Below are 14,034 nucleotides of genomic sequence, written 5' to 3'. Positions count from 1 at the left end.
TTTGTTAGCAAAACTAGTTTTTCTAGTTTATAAAATCTCCACCTGTTTGGCACTATGCTTCATTGTCCATTTGGAAGACACATCTGCACCCAAGCTTCAACTGGCTGATGTCTTGAGATGTTGCTTTCCACATATAAAAATTAATCCATATATATTCCAAATTGTGTTCTTTCCTCATGATGTCATCTATATTGTGATCTGCACCAGTCCCTCTTGCAGCAAAACAAACCCAGAACTGCTGCTGCCATCCCTGTATTTCACAGTTGGGATGGTGTTCTCAGGTTTTCAAGTTTCCCCCTTTTTCCTCCAAACATAACAATGCTCATTATGGCCAAACAGTTCAGTGTTACATGTCTTCAAATATTAAAGTCTGTAATCTGACTTTTTTATGTTTCTTTTGGAGTCATGGCTTTTTCCTGGCAGAGTGGCCTTTCAGCCCATGTCGGTACAGTACCCGTTTCACTGTGGATAATGACCAGCTTTAGCACAAGAACCCGTCTTCTTCCTGAGTGGTATGACGGCTGGACATTCCCATGCCATTTACACTTGTTTTAGTGTTCTCAACCAGGTGCAACAACCGTGGAATAAACACCATGCTAAACTCCATTCACAATAAAGCGATGAGTCGACGTGGTATTTTGTAGCTTTAATGCGGACTCCTTTACCATGACATGGAGTGAAAACTGTGGTCAAAAACACAGAAAATAAAAAAAATATTCAGTTTACATTCATTATAGAACATGACAACCATCACCTCCATGCAATCCCCATTAGCAGTAACCATTCCCACATCACATTTCTATATTACAATCATCATGCCCCCTTTAACCAAAATTATTTTAAAAATTACACAAAATAAATATTGATTTATAAACATAAGCTCTTGTATTACGAATTAAAGTAACTTACGACATTGGTTTATCAGTCCTTAACCAAAGAAGCAACTGGATTCTCCCTCTAGCTGCAAGCCATGTGCCTTCCCTCTTTCTAATGGGCTTACAAAACAGGAAGTGATGCACCTGACTTGTATAAACTTTATCGACAATCAAACCAATACAACACTGAACAGATAACATAATGAATATTAAACAAAACACTTGTGTATAATTGTTTGAACAGATGAACGTGACACCTTCAGACATCTGGAGATTGCACCCAAGCATCCTTGCCCACCAGACTTGTGCAATTCCACAGTTCTCTTCCTGATATCTTGGTTGATATCTTTTGACTTTCCAATTATGTTACACAAACAAGCAGTGTGTTTCAGATGTGCCTTCAAATAAATCCAGGTGTGTCTCTAACTCAAATGTTGCCAATAAACCGAAACTTCGAAAGACATAACATCATTATCTGGTTTTCCCCAATAGTTTAAATGGATAGTACTATCTTACTGTGTAAGCTATTGACTTTGAAAAAAGTAAAGAAAAAATGTCTAATTACCTTCTCTTATTATTCTGGCATTTAGCAAATCGAAATTATTTTGGTAATGATAATTGACCTAAAACAGGAAAAGTTTAGTCTGATATCATGTTAGAGCAGGGGTGGGCAAATGTTTCGATACACGGGCCACAATGGGTTCTAAAATTTGACAGAGGGGCCAGGCCCCCTCTAGAGATTTGGCCTGTAGCATGTAGCAAAGCATGAATATGTAAGGCTTATTGCACAAATTGTTTTCCAAATGCATTACTTAATTTAGTTTTTAGTTTTTCCTTGCTGAGAAGGAGGGTCTAAAGACAAAGGATGTTCTGGGACAGTTATCCATTTGCTTGTTTTTCGTTGATTAATTTACTTGTCTTTTTCTCTTTCATTGTTTATTTTCTAACTCTCTGTTGGTTAAATTAATTCTCATGTTCAGCCCTAAGAGGCAACTATGGTTGTGATTTTGAGCTCCACAAAAATAAATTTAATTTAAATTAATAATTCTTAAATTTCAGTTAAATAAACACAGCAGAAAAACTTCGAACAAGGTTTACCCTTACCTATTTTAATATAATTTGGTCACATTCAGTGGGCCAGATTAATAAACTCAACTGTATATTTACAAATGAAACATACTTTTACTGAAGGAAGACACTTAATCCAGTCTCAAAGGGTAAAAATATCATCATAGACATAGTTTATTACAAGCACATCTTACTTATTTCTTTTTAAAGAAATAAATACACATATATACTTATTGATGAACGTTTAGACAAATTTAAATATGAGAGATTATAGCCTTAGGCTCAGTTTCATCTGCAGATCGGTCAGTGCTCAGGGTCTTTACAGCGCAGAGGTCTACAGAATGTCCTCTGTCAGGAAAAGCATGTGGTTTGGAGCAGATGCAAGACTTTGGAGGAAGAAATAATTTGACGATGTTTTTATGTTAAATGATACTAACCTGTTCATATTCAATAATTCACTTTTATTAATTTTTTTAATGGATTTTATCCATCCATTTTCTTCTGCTCATCCAGGGCCGGGTCACGGGAGCAGCAGTCTAAGCAGGGACTTCCCTCAACCCAGATAGTTCCTCCAGCTCCTCCAATAGGACCCCAAGGCATTTTCCGGCCAGCCGAGAGACATAGTCCCTCTAGTGTGTCCTAGGTCTTCCCCAGGCCCCCCCCCCTGGTGGGACACTTCCCTATGGCGTCCATGAGGCATCCTGAACAGATGCCCGAGCCACCTCAGCTGGCTCTTCTCAACATGTAGGAGCAGTGGCTCTACTCTGAGCTCCTGTCATGTGACTGAGCTCCTCACCCTATCTCTAAGGGTGTGCCCAGCCACCCTGCGGAGGAAACCCATTTCAGCCACTTGTACCTGCAATCTTTGTCCTTTCGTTTTTGTACCCAAAGCTTACAACTATAGGTGAGGTTAGGAACGTAGATTGACCGGTAAATCGAGAGCTTTGCTTTTTGGCAAGCCACCTTTTTCTGGTCAAGAACCATGGCCTCGGATTTGGAGAAGATGATTCTCATTTCAACTGCTTCAGACTTGGAACATACCCTTCAGTCCCCCTTCTTAAACAGAGGGACCACCACCCCGGTTTGCTAGTTCAACGATGCTGTCCTCGACCGCCATGCGATGTGGCCTGGTGCCACACACACTGATGGACACCCTTGTTCTTGAACATGGTGTTCGTTATGGACAAACTGTGGCTAGCACAGATGTCTAATAACAAAACATCACTCGAGTTCAGTTCATTGAGGCCATTCTTTCTGATCACGCCCCTCCAGGTGTCACTGTCGTTACCCACATGGGCATTGAAGTCCCCCAGGGGAACAACGGAGTCCCCGGTTGGTGCACTGTCTAGTATCCCTCTAAGGGACTCCAAGAAGGCCGGGTACTCTGCACTGCTGTTTGGCCTGTAGGCCGACACAACAGTGAGAGATCTGTTTCCGACCCAAAGGGGCAAAACTTGCCTCATAATACCCAGTCATATTTAGTCCCCAAGGAAAAAAAAAAGTTTGGCCACCCTGGTGAGTATCAAACCCACAAAACCACAGGCTGCCGCACATAGTCACATTCTAAAACAAGTGACTTCATAACACATTTAAGACCTGACACGTGGCAAAGGAGAGACCAACTGTTCACATGACAACCCAAACTGTCAGGAATATAAAGGAAGTATATATTATAATAAATATTCGTCAAAACCGGCTTGTACATCCACTTGTAAGTCCCGCTCAAACACAACAGGAAGCAATAGAATAGAGCAACACAATGTTTCCAATTGGCCTTTACCCTCTGTTTACAGCTGAAACTTTGAGGAGACAAGTCTTCACTAAGTCTTGTAAAGGTCAAAGTGGCTGATTTTTGTTCACTGGAAAACAGGGACCCCAGCCTCTATCAGAATGAGATTGACAAACACACACACGACATGCATACAAAAAAACACACAAAATGGGTGAGAGAGAGAGAAAGAGAGAGAGAGAGGTGGGGGGGAGGGGATTGACACACACACACACATTTACACACCCACATACTCACATACAGACACACACGCATACACAACACACACACACACACACATTCATTCACACAATGGGTGAGAGAGAGAGAGGTGGGAGGGACCTCAGCCTCTGTCATGAGATTGACACACACGCACACACACCTCCACACACCCCCCCACACACACACACATATATACACATCCACATACATACACACACACACACGCACACACAATGGGTGAGAGAGGTGGGGGGGATTGACACACACAAATACACACTCACACATATACACACTCACATACATACACACATATATATACACACACACATATATATACATATACACACTCATACATATACACACACATACATACACACATACATACATATATAGACACACACATATATACACATCTACACACATATACACACTCACCCCCATACACACACACACCCACACGCACACATACACACACCCACACACACACACACATATACACATCTACACACTCACACATATACACACTCACACATATATACACACACACATATATACACACTCACACATATACACATTCACATACATACACACACATACATACACACACAACACGCATACACAACACACACAATGGGTGAGAGAGAGAGAGAGAGGTGGGGGGGGGGACTCAGCCTCTGTCAGCATGAGATTGACACACATACACCCCCGCACACACACCTATACACACGCATATATACACATCTACACACATATACACACTCACACAGTCACATACAGACACACACTAATACAGAACACGCATACACAACACATACACACGCACACACACATACACAGCTACAAAAGTACCGTAGCGTAACTCCTGGCTTTCATCCAGGCGGCCCGGGTTCGACTCCCGACTCCCCACAGAACAGTGTCTCGAAGACGCGTTATAAACGCGCTCATAATATACACTTATATATATATATAATACATATAATACACTTTAATATACACTCTAAAACAGTACGGTCTCGCGGATCACAGTAGCGTTATGCACAACACACATACACAGCTACAAAAGTACCGTAGCGTCCCGTATGGTCTAGCGGTTAAGATTCCTGGCTTTCATCCAGGCGGCCCGGGTGCGACTCACGGTATGGGAATGTCACGATGCCTGTTTTGCCTGTCCTCCTGTGTCCTCTCCCCCTCCCCTACCTGTCTGCCTGGAGCTGGGAGGAGTCACCTGCTGCCGAGTATTTGAGGGCTCGGCAGAATACACTCGGAGCCAGATCGTCCGCGTGTAAACGTGAATGCTCCAGTTTAAGTCTTTGTATTTTGTTACCTGCTTGCTTGCCTCTGACCGGATTTTTGTCACTCCTCAGATGCCTGTTCTCCCGCTCGTTCCTGCTCCTGCCTCTGCGCGCCAGCTCCGGTAAAGTTCACCCTTTGTCTTCGCCTCCTGTCCCGTCTGGGTTCCCGGCTCGTCTCCCGTCCTCCGCCTTGGCTCTCACCTGTTGGATTATTCCTGCTCGGTCTCTCCTGGTCCTGTTACTGGTCCCGTCTTGTCCCGGTTCTGGCTATCTCCGCTCCCGCTCCGGTTCTGGTCTGTCCTACCTTGTCCCGTCCTGCGCCCGCCCGCTCTGCCTCCTGCACCTTGCTCCCAGTTGTGACTATTACTATTGACTTTGAATCCCGCACCTTGTAAATAAAACACTGTAAATCTGTCCCGAGATCTGCATCCTTTGGTCCGCACCTACACTCACCATTACGACAGTATGATCTGGCCGTAAAATGGACCAAGCAGACTCGGGACCGGATCAGGCACTGCGCCAAGCCTTTTCCCACCACGAAGCGATTATTGGGCAGCACGACCAGTCCCTCTGGACCCTGTTGGACCAGAACCAGACTCTCGTTCAACAAGTGTCCCAACTCACCGGTCAAGTCGCGGCCCTGCTCGCCAGCTCGCCTCCGCCTCCCGCTGCTGCTGCCGTCGGTACTGCGCCGCTGCTACGTTCCCCGGAGTCGAGGGGCACAGACCCAGACCCCTACTCAGGTCAGCCCGGACTCTTCCGTGGATTTATGTTCCAGTGTACGTTCTTGTTCCAGCAGTGCCCTGCCCGTTTTGACTCTGACGCTGCTAAGATAAGGTACATCTGCGGACTACTTAGGGGGAGAGCGCTCCAGTGGGCGGAGGCGCGGCTGTCTAATACGGCCCCGGACAATCTGAACTATGAGAACTTTGTGACGGCCTTCAAACTAGTATTCGATCACCCGCACTACCAAGCGGATGTGGCTGCCCATCTGTTCAGTCTTGCCCAGGGTTGCCGGCCCGTAGCGGAGTACGCCATCGAGTTTTGGACGCTAGCGGCGGAGGTAGACTGGACGGACAGCGCGCTGCGGGCTGCCTTCTTAAAGGGACTGAATGAACTTTTAAAAGATGAATTGGAGTCCCGAGACAAGCCCCCGGACTTACAGTCGCTCATCTCGCTGGCCCACCGGATCGACAACCGGCTGCAGACTCGACGGAGGGAGAGACGCTGGTCGCCGGTCCCGCGAGAGACATGTGTTTGCCCGTTACCTCAGGAGGAGCCTATGCAGGTGGGTCGAACCAGCGTGTCTGCCGAGGAACGCAGACTCTCCCCCGCCGTCACCGGGCGGGGGAGTGTCTCTACTGCGGAGAGTGGGGACATTTCATCACTGTCTGTCCGGTTCGGCCAAAAGGGGGAGCCCACCAGTAGGACTGGGAGTACTGGTGGGTCAGTCGCACATCCCGGAAGGAAGTAATAGACTCATGTTAAATGCAACTCTGTGTCTTAACTCGGATACTTTACCGGTGGTTGCTCTCGTCGACTCTGGGGCCGAGGAGGACTTCATTGATAAGCGGCTTGCGGAACAGTTCGGAATTAAACTAGAGGCCCTGGAACGGCCCCTGGATGCGCGGGCGCTGGATGGACGCTCTCTTGCCCACGTGACCCTGGTCACGGAGCCCCTCACGCTGGTGGTATCAGGAAATCACCGCGAGGTTCGCCGGTTCCACGTTCTCTCCTCCCCCTCTTTGCCGCTGGTCCTGGGCTACCCGTGGCTACAGACTCACAACCCGGTTTTCGACTGGGTCAGGAGGAAAGTGTCTGGCTGGAGCCCCACATGCCACGCCCAGTGCCTCCAGTCAGCCCTGTCCCCAGGTGGGCAGGTCGATCCCACTTCCAGCCCCGCCTCGGACGTCCCGAACCTCGCAGCAGTTCCAGTGGAGTACCACAACCTCCAGGAGGTATTTAGTAAGAGTAGGGCACTCTCGTTGCCGCCACACCGGCCCTATGACTGTGCAATTGACCTCTTACCGAGTGCCCCCTTACCGTCTAGCCGCCTGTATAACTTGTCCAGACCCGAACGAGAGACTATGGAGGAATATATACGGAACTCGTTGGCCGCTGGTATCATCTGTCCGTCCTCCTCCCCAGTAGGTGCGGGGTTCTTCTTTGTAGCCAAAAAAGACAAGACATTACGTCCCTGCATTGATTATAGGGGGCTAAATAACATAACTGTAAAAAACAAGTATCCACTTCCTCGCTTAGACTACGCATTCACACCTCTCCATGGCGCAACCATCTTTTCAAAACTCGACTTACGGAACGCGTACCACCTGGTGCGCATAAGGGAGGGGGACAAATGGAAAACCGCATTTAAGACTCCCCTTGGCCATTTCGAATATTTGGTTATGATATTCGGCCTTACTAATGCCCCAGCTGTATTTCAGGCCTTGATCAACGATGTGCTGCGGGATTTCCTTAATCGATTTGTGTTTGTCTATCTTGATGACATTTAGATTTTTTTCCAATTCTCCACAGGAACTCCGTCATCACGTTCGCCAAGTCCTCCAGCGCCTCCTGGAGAATAAGCTATTCGTTAAAGCAGAAAAGTGTGAATTCCACGCCGAGGAGGTTAGTTTCCTGGGTTTTGTAGTGGGACGGGGGCAGGTTAAAGCAGATCCGGGGAAGGTCCAGGCAGTCACGGATTGGCCGGCTCCTGCCAACCGCAAGCAGCTCCAACGATTCATCGGCTATGCAAATTTTTATAGACGGTTCATCCTTGACTTCAGTCGGGTTGTCTCACCCCTCACGAAATTGACCTCGCCCGCGTTGCCATATACTTGGACTCCAGAAGCACAGTCCGCGTTTGATAAACTTAAGCACTTGTTCACCTCGGCTCCTATCCTCCACCAGCCCGACCCGTCTCGGCAGTTTGTGGTTGAGGTGGACGCGTCAGACCCTGGGGTGGGGGCGGTCCTCTCGCAAAGGTTTGACCCTCATAATTGCCTTTGTCCCTGTGCCTTTTTCTCCCGCCGCCTGTCCCCAGCAGAAGCGAATTATGACGTGGGGGACCGGGAACTCCTCGCTGTAAAATTGGCCCTGGAAGAGTGGCGTCACTGGCTCGAGGGGGCGGAGTTGCCATTTTTAGTTTGGACGGTCCATAAAAACCTCGCTTACATCCAGGTCGCTAAACGCCTGAACGCTCGCCAAGCCCGTTGGTCCCTTTTCTTTAGCCGATTCAATTTCACCCTTACCTATCGCCCCAGGTCCCGGAACGTTAAGCCTGACGCCCTCTCACGGCAGTTCGCTCACGAGGAAAGTTCGACGACCTCTGAACCCATCCTTCCCTCCTCCTGTGTAGTAGCGGCCATCCATTGGGGAATTGAGGACGTCGTTCGGGCGGCCCAAGCCACTGACCGTGACCCAGGTAACGGCCCGCCCGGCAAATTATTCGTGCCTAATCCTGTCCGTTCCCAGGTTCTCGAGTGGGCCCATTGCTCAAAATTCGCTTGCCATCCTGGTGCCAGTCAGACTCTCTCCCTACTGAAGCGGCATTTCTGGTGGCCCACCATGGACCGAGACACCCGAGACTATACGGCCGCCTGCCAGGTATGTGCCCGGGCGAAAGCATCCCACTCACCTCCTTCGGGACTTCTGCTTCCCCTTCCAGTTCCGAAACGGCCCTGGTCCCACGTGACAGTGGACTTCGTCACCAGCCTTCCCTTGTCCCAAGGCAACTCAGTTATCCTCACGGTAGTGGACTGCTTTTCTAAGGCCGCCCACTTCATTGCGTTGCCCAAGCTCCCCACAGCAAAGGAAACCGCGGACCAGCTCACCACCCACGTCTTCCGCCTTCACGGGATCCCGACGGACATGGTCTCGGACCGGGGGACCCAGTTCACCTCACAGGTGTGGCGGGCTTTTTGTGAGGGTCTGGGGGCCATGGTAAGCCTCACCTCCAGGTTCCACCCCCAATCAAATGGGCAGACTGAGCGGGCGAACCAAGACCTCGAGTAGGCCCTCCGGTGCGTGGTGTCCGCAAATCCCATGACCTAGAGCGAATATGCCCACAACTCGCTGGTGAGTGCCTCCACTGGTGTGTCTCCATTCCAGGCCTCCGTCGGGTACCAGCCTCCATTGTTCCCGGTGGAGGAGAGGGATCTGGAAGTGCCCTCTGTCCAGCATCACCTCCAGCGCTGCCGCAGAGTATGGAAGAAGACCAGGGCGGCGCTCCTCCAGGCGGGCAGATGCATCAAGGCGGCAGCAGATCGGCGCCGCGTCCCGGCACCCGCTTACGAACCCGGCCAAATGGTGTGGCTATCCTCCAAAACCATCCCACTCAAAACTGACTCCCGCCAACTCTCCCCTCGATTCCTAGGACCATTCAAGATCACTAAGATAATCAACCCATCCGCCATACAGTTACAGCTACCCCCGTCTCTCCGAATCCATCCCTCTTTCCACATCTCCCAGGTTAAACCCGTCCGGACCAGCGACCTGTGGCTATCTCCGCTCCCGCTCCGGTTCTGGTCTGTCCTACCTTGTCCCGTCCTGCGCCCGCCCTGCAAGGTGCAGGTGCCTCCTGCACCTTGCTCCCAGTTGTGACTATTAATATTGACTTTGAATCCCGCACCTTGTAAATAAAACACTGTAAATCTGTCCCGAGATCTGCATCCTTTGGTCCGCACCTACACCCACCGTTACGACAGGGAATGAGTTCCTTTTCTGATCCGTAAATGTGCGTATGAACGATTTGCACAAAAAATAAATAAATAAAAAAAAAAAACTGTACATACATAGAGTTTATTCAACTTTAAAATGTACAAAATTAAATAATGTGGATTGTAAATCCTAAAAACCTACATTCTTACTATGTTTATATTTTATCTTACTTCAGTTTGGTGATACAATTGTAAATGATTAGAATAATCTTTATCCACTCCAGGGAGTCCGTGCTGTCCGGTGACAAGTTACCGTTTATAGTGGTAGCTGGAGAGAGGAGATCTGAGGAAAAAACGAAGAAAAAAACTTGTTATCCAAAGTGCTGGAGGTAACTGTTTGGTGAAAGATTATTAACGCTATCCGGTTTGAAGCCGTCACCTCCTGATTTCATTCAACTTTGCTAGTTTTTTCTTCTTTGCTTTTAGTTTAGTTTATTTTTTTTTTAAGAGTTTGCACACACACACACACACACACACACAAACCGTGCGGCGGTGGCTGCAGCAGCACCTGCTAGGTTGACGATGAAATAAGGAAAAAACAAAACATCAAGAACAAATAAAAAGAACTACATAAAATTAAGAAATCCCTCCAACTCGAGCGGTCATGTCCCGCACAAGATGCGGGCTCGAATTTACACCTCGGTACGCGACTCCTCACCCGGGCTTCCGGGACACACCAGTGGGACTGGATCGAAGGCCTCGGGTCCCGCGAATCTCCTCCTCCTCCTCATCGTCGTCTTCGTCCTCATTCTCCTGAAGATGACCATCGCGGCTTAGACCACAATTATCACAAGCACCGGCGTGATGAAGATGACGGTGATGAAGATGACGGTGATGAAGATGACGGTGATAATGATGACGGCGGTGGTGATGACGGTGGCAGTGGTGATGATGATGAAGGAGACGAAGATGATGGAGACGAAGATGATGAAGACGAGGAGAGAGAGAGAGAGAGAGAGATTGTGCCAAAGGACCAGTTAGCAGCTTTCCACCCCTAATAATAATAATAATCATCATCATAATAATAGTCATTTATTATTATTATTATTTATTTATTTATTTTTTTTTAAATAAATTCCAGGCCGTTGCCCCTTCCGCCAGTACATGCCCTCCAAACCCGCAAATACGGCATCAAGCTCCAGTCACACGTGGAAAATGCAGGTGTACACCGGTAAACCTCGGAAAGGAGCGCCCGCGGAGAAGAACCTGGCCACGCGGGTTGCGCTGGACCTCACCGAGGGACTGGGACCGGGCCGCACCGTGACATGCGACAACTTTTTCACCTCGTTCGAGCTCGCCCGGAGGCTGTTCTTTGAGAGGGGACTCACCCTATTAAGTACGCTGCACGCCAACAGGACGGAGGTCCCACGCGAACTGGCCTACCCGCCCCGGGGAACAGCAGACGGGTCGGGTCCTTCGCGTTTGCCGCCGGGGAGGGAGGAGGCCCCTCGGTCGCCCTGATCTCCTATCTGGCCAAAAAAAACAGGAACGTGCTGATCCCTACCACCGCGCCGCAGCACCTGCATGGAGAGCCGGGAGAAGCGAGAGAGGGAGCGGGAGGAGGAGCAGGAGGAGGAAGAGGAGGAGGAGCAGGAGGAGGAAGAGGAGGTGGAGGTGGAGGTGGGCCGTGTCCCAATTCGCCAAACTGGCCTTAGGATCACGATTGGAAGTGTGCGACGAAGGGCAGTTATGTAATTTCCGGCGCGACAAGGGCTGTCCCATTTCAACCTACCCTACTGAATGCGCCCACAAACCTGCCCTCCCCTTTCCACCGTTTCCATGGAGATCGGATGTGGCCGAAGCGTGCATCTGTGCACACTTCACGCACTTCTATATCCCATCATGCGCCGCAACTACGCAAAAAAGAGAAGAAAATGGAGTCCGCTGCACAATAAACATTCAAGTGTTCGTACTGGTTTACCTCATCTACAACAGTGTGACATGAAACTGTTAAATATGAATAAAGATAAGTACAGGCCGTGTGTTTGATGATTAAAAAGGAGGGGAGTTACATGGAATAAAGGAATGTGCAGTTATTGCTAGACAATAAGAAGACATTATCATGAGAAATTATTATTGCAATAAGAATAATGTAAGAATGTTCGTTTCTATTGTAAGCGTCAAAGACCAAGAGACTGAAACATAAAGTCAGAAGGTTTAATGAGTTCCACACAGGTAATGTGAACAATGAAGCAACGGACTCTCCAGAAAGGACAGAAGAGTGTCCTGAGACGTGCACAAAATCTTCATGTGTTCCAGTACATTCCATACGTCTGTGCCCTACGTGGGCACGTGTCATTTACCTTAGTGTTAGTAAGTCAAGATACTAGTTTGATGTAGCGCTGCACTGCTAGAAAATACTTTACAATAATAATATGAAAAGAACTGGCACGGCATAGAAGGGAAACAGTGCCCTCTACTGTTATTAAAGTGGTGTAGCAACTGGCCAAAATACCGAATGTTAAACTGCAATATCCCACTATATGTACAACTAATCAGTGTTCTCTGGTTTATAGACTATGAATGTAAAAATTATATTGTTACCTCTGTCTCTGTTATTACGTTTTCACAAGGTATATTTTGTTAAAGTTATGAAGTAGCTACAATTGAGAAAAAAGTCACCTTGAAACTTATATTTGCCTATTGATATTCAATCTGAACAAAAAGAAACGGCTGTGACGACGACATCTTGACTTTTCTTCTATTAAATAATACATCATTAAATATAACGTACGTAATGTACATATCGTACGTTCAAAGACAGCGGTGGAAGTGCGGTCCCTGGTTTAGGCCTGTCCTACTTGAGCAAGATGGCGGCTACACTGAGGAGGACACACTCTCGACCGGAAGCTTGAAACCACACTTTGAGGAGTACCTCGAAGGGTCCCTTCAAAAGGTGCATTTGGCAAATTGAGACACGGCCATTATCACCCAACGTGACAGGAAGTCAAGAGCTCAAGTGAGAGGATCACACTTCCTCTTACAAAAATAAAAGTTGTTAAAAAAAATGAGTGCATTAACATTAGGAAAGAAATAAGGCACGTTTTCTCTACTGGGTTACACTTGTCAAAAGTACTGAAGTATTGAGTATTGAGTCTAATCCTTAGTATCAAATTCAAGTTTGAAATTTTAGTATCGTGACAACACCGCTCATTATTGACACAAATTTACTAATGTGTTTCATTCTGCTTTTTGTTTATTAAAGCTCATGATTTCGACAATATTATACATTTAGAATAATCTTCAGTGTTTTCTTCGACAATACATTAGACTTCGTGACAGGCCTGATTTCATGTAATAAAGTAAAATTTGTTTTGCCTCAGTACAGATATATTGGAAAAGCAGCTCTTGGGAGTCAACACATCTGGACAGAACTGGCTTTAAACTAAATTAACTTATTTATTAGAACACTACAGCACTTTAAAATTACTGGAAGCACTTTAGCCACATACGCACTTTATAAACTGGCACTTTAGACCATATGGAGTGTGAATTTTTTGTGATCTGTGGAGTTGTTTGATTGTTGTTTGTGTTGTCCTGTCTCTTGTCCCGTTTTAGATGTTGAGGGACTGCGTTTGTGAAGAAAAGTTTAGAAAAATTACAGGAAGTAGCGCTAAGTCTTAAAAAGAAACCTCCCTTATGACAATACACAAAATCTCTTTCAAAATGCATGAACGGTTCATGTACAAGGAAGGCATTTTTCTGACAGTTTAAACCTTTAATTAAAACTATTGTTACTACTTCCTATTAATTCAACAGGATTTGGCGCTTAACATTATAGTTGCTTGGTAAATTATGGAATTACCCTTCCGTATGTCATATCTGCTGTCCGTGTCCAACCAGGAAGTAAAATTATAAACTTCACCAAAATTTAGAAAAAGATCATACAGTTTTTTGTTTTTTTTCCTAAATCTTGAATATAATTATCTTAACAGTGTTTTAAAAGTAGCCCAAACCTGTCACATGCACTGACCTCATTCACATCTCCACACCTGCCCGCTCCCTCAGCTCCTCCTCTTCCCTGCACCTCACTGTCTCTCCTGCCCGTCTCGTCACTATGGGGAGCAGAGCAGCTGAAGGCTCTGCTCTGG

This window comes from Periophthalmus magnuspinnatus, chromosome 13 (assembly GCF_009829125.3).
Source record: "Periophthalmus magnuspinnatus isolate fPerMag1 chromosome 13, fPerMag1.2.pri, whole genome shotgun sequence".
Classification (NCBI taxonomy): Eukaryota; Metazoa; Chordata; class Actinopteri; order Gobiiformes; family Gobiidae; genus Periophthalmus; species Periophthalmus magnuspinnatus.
Note: the sequence above shows the minus strand (reverse complement) of the source record.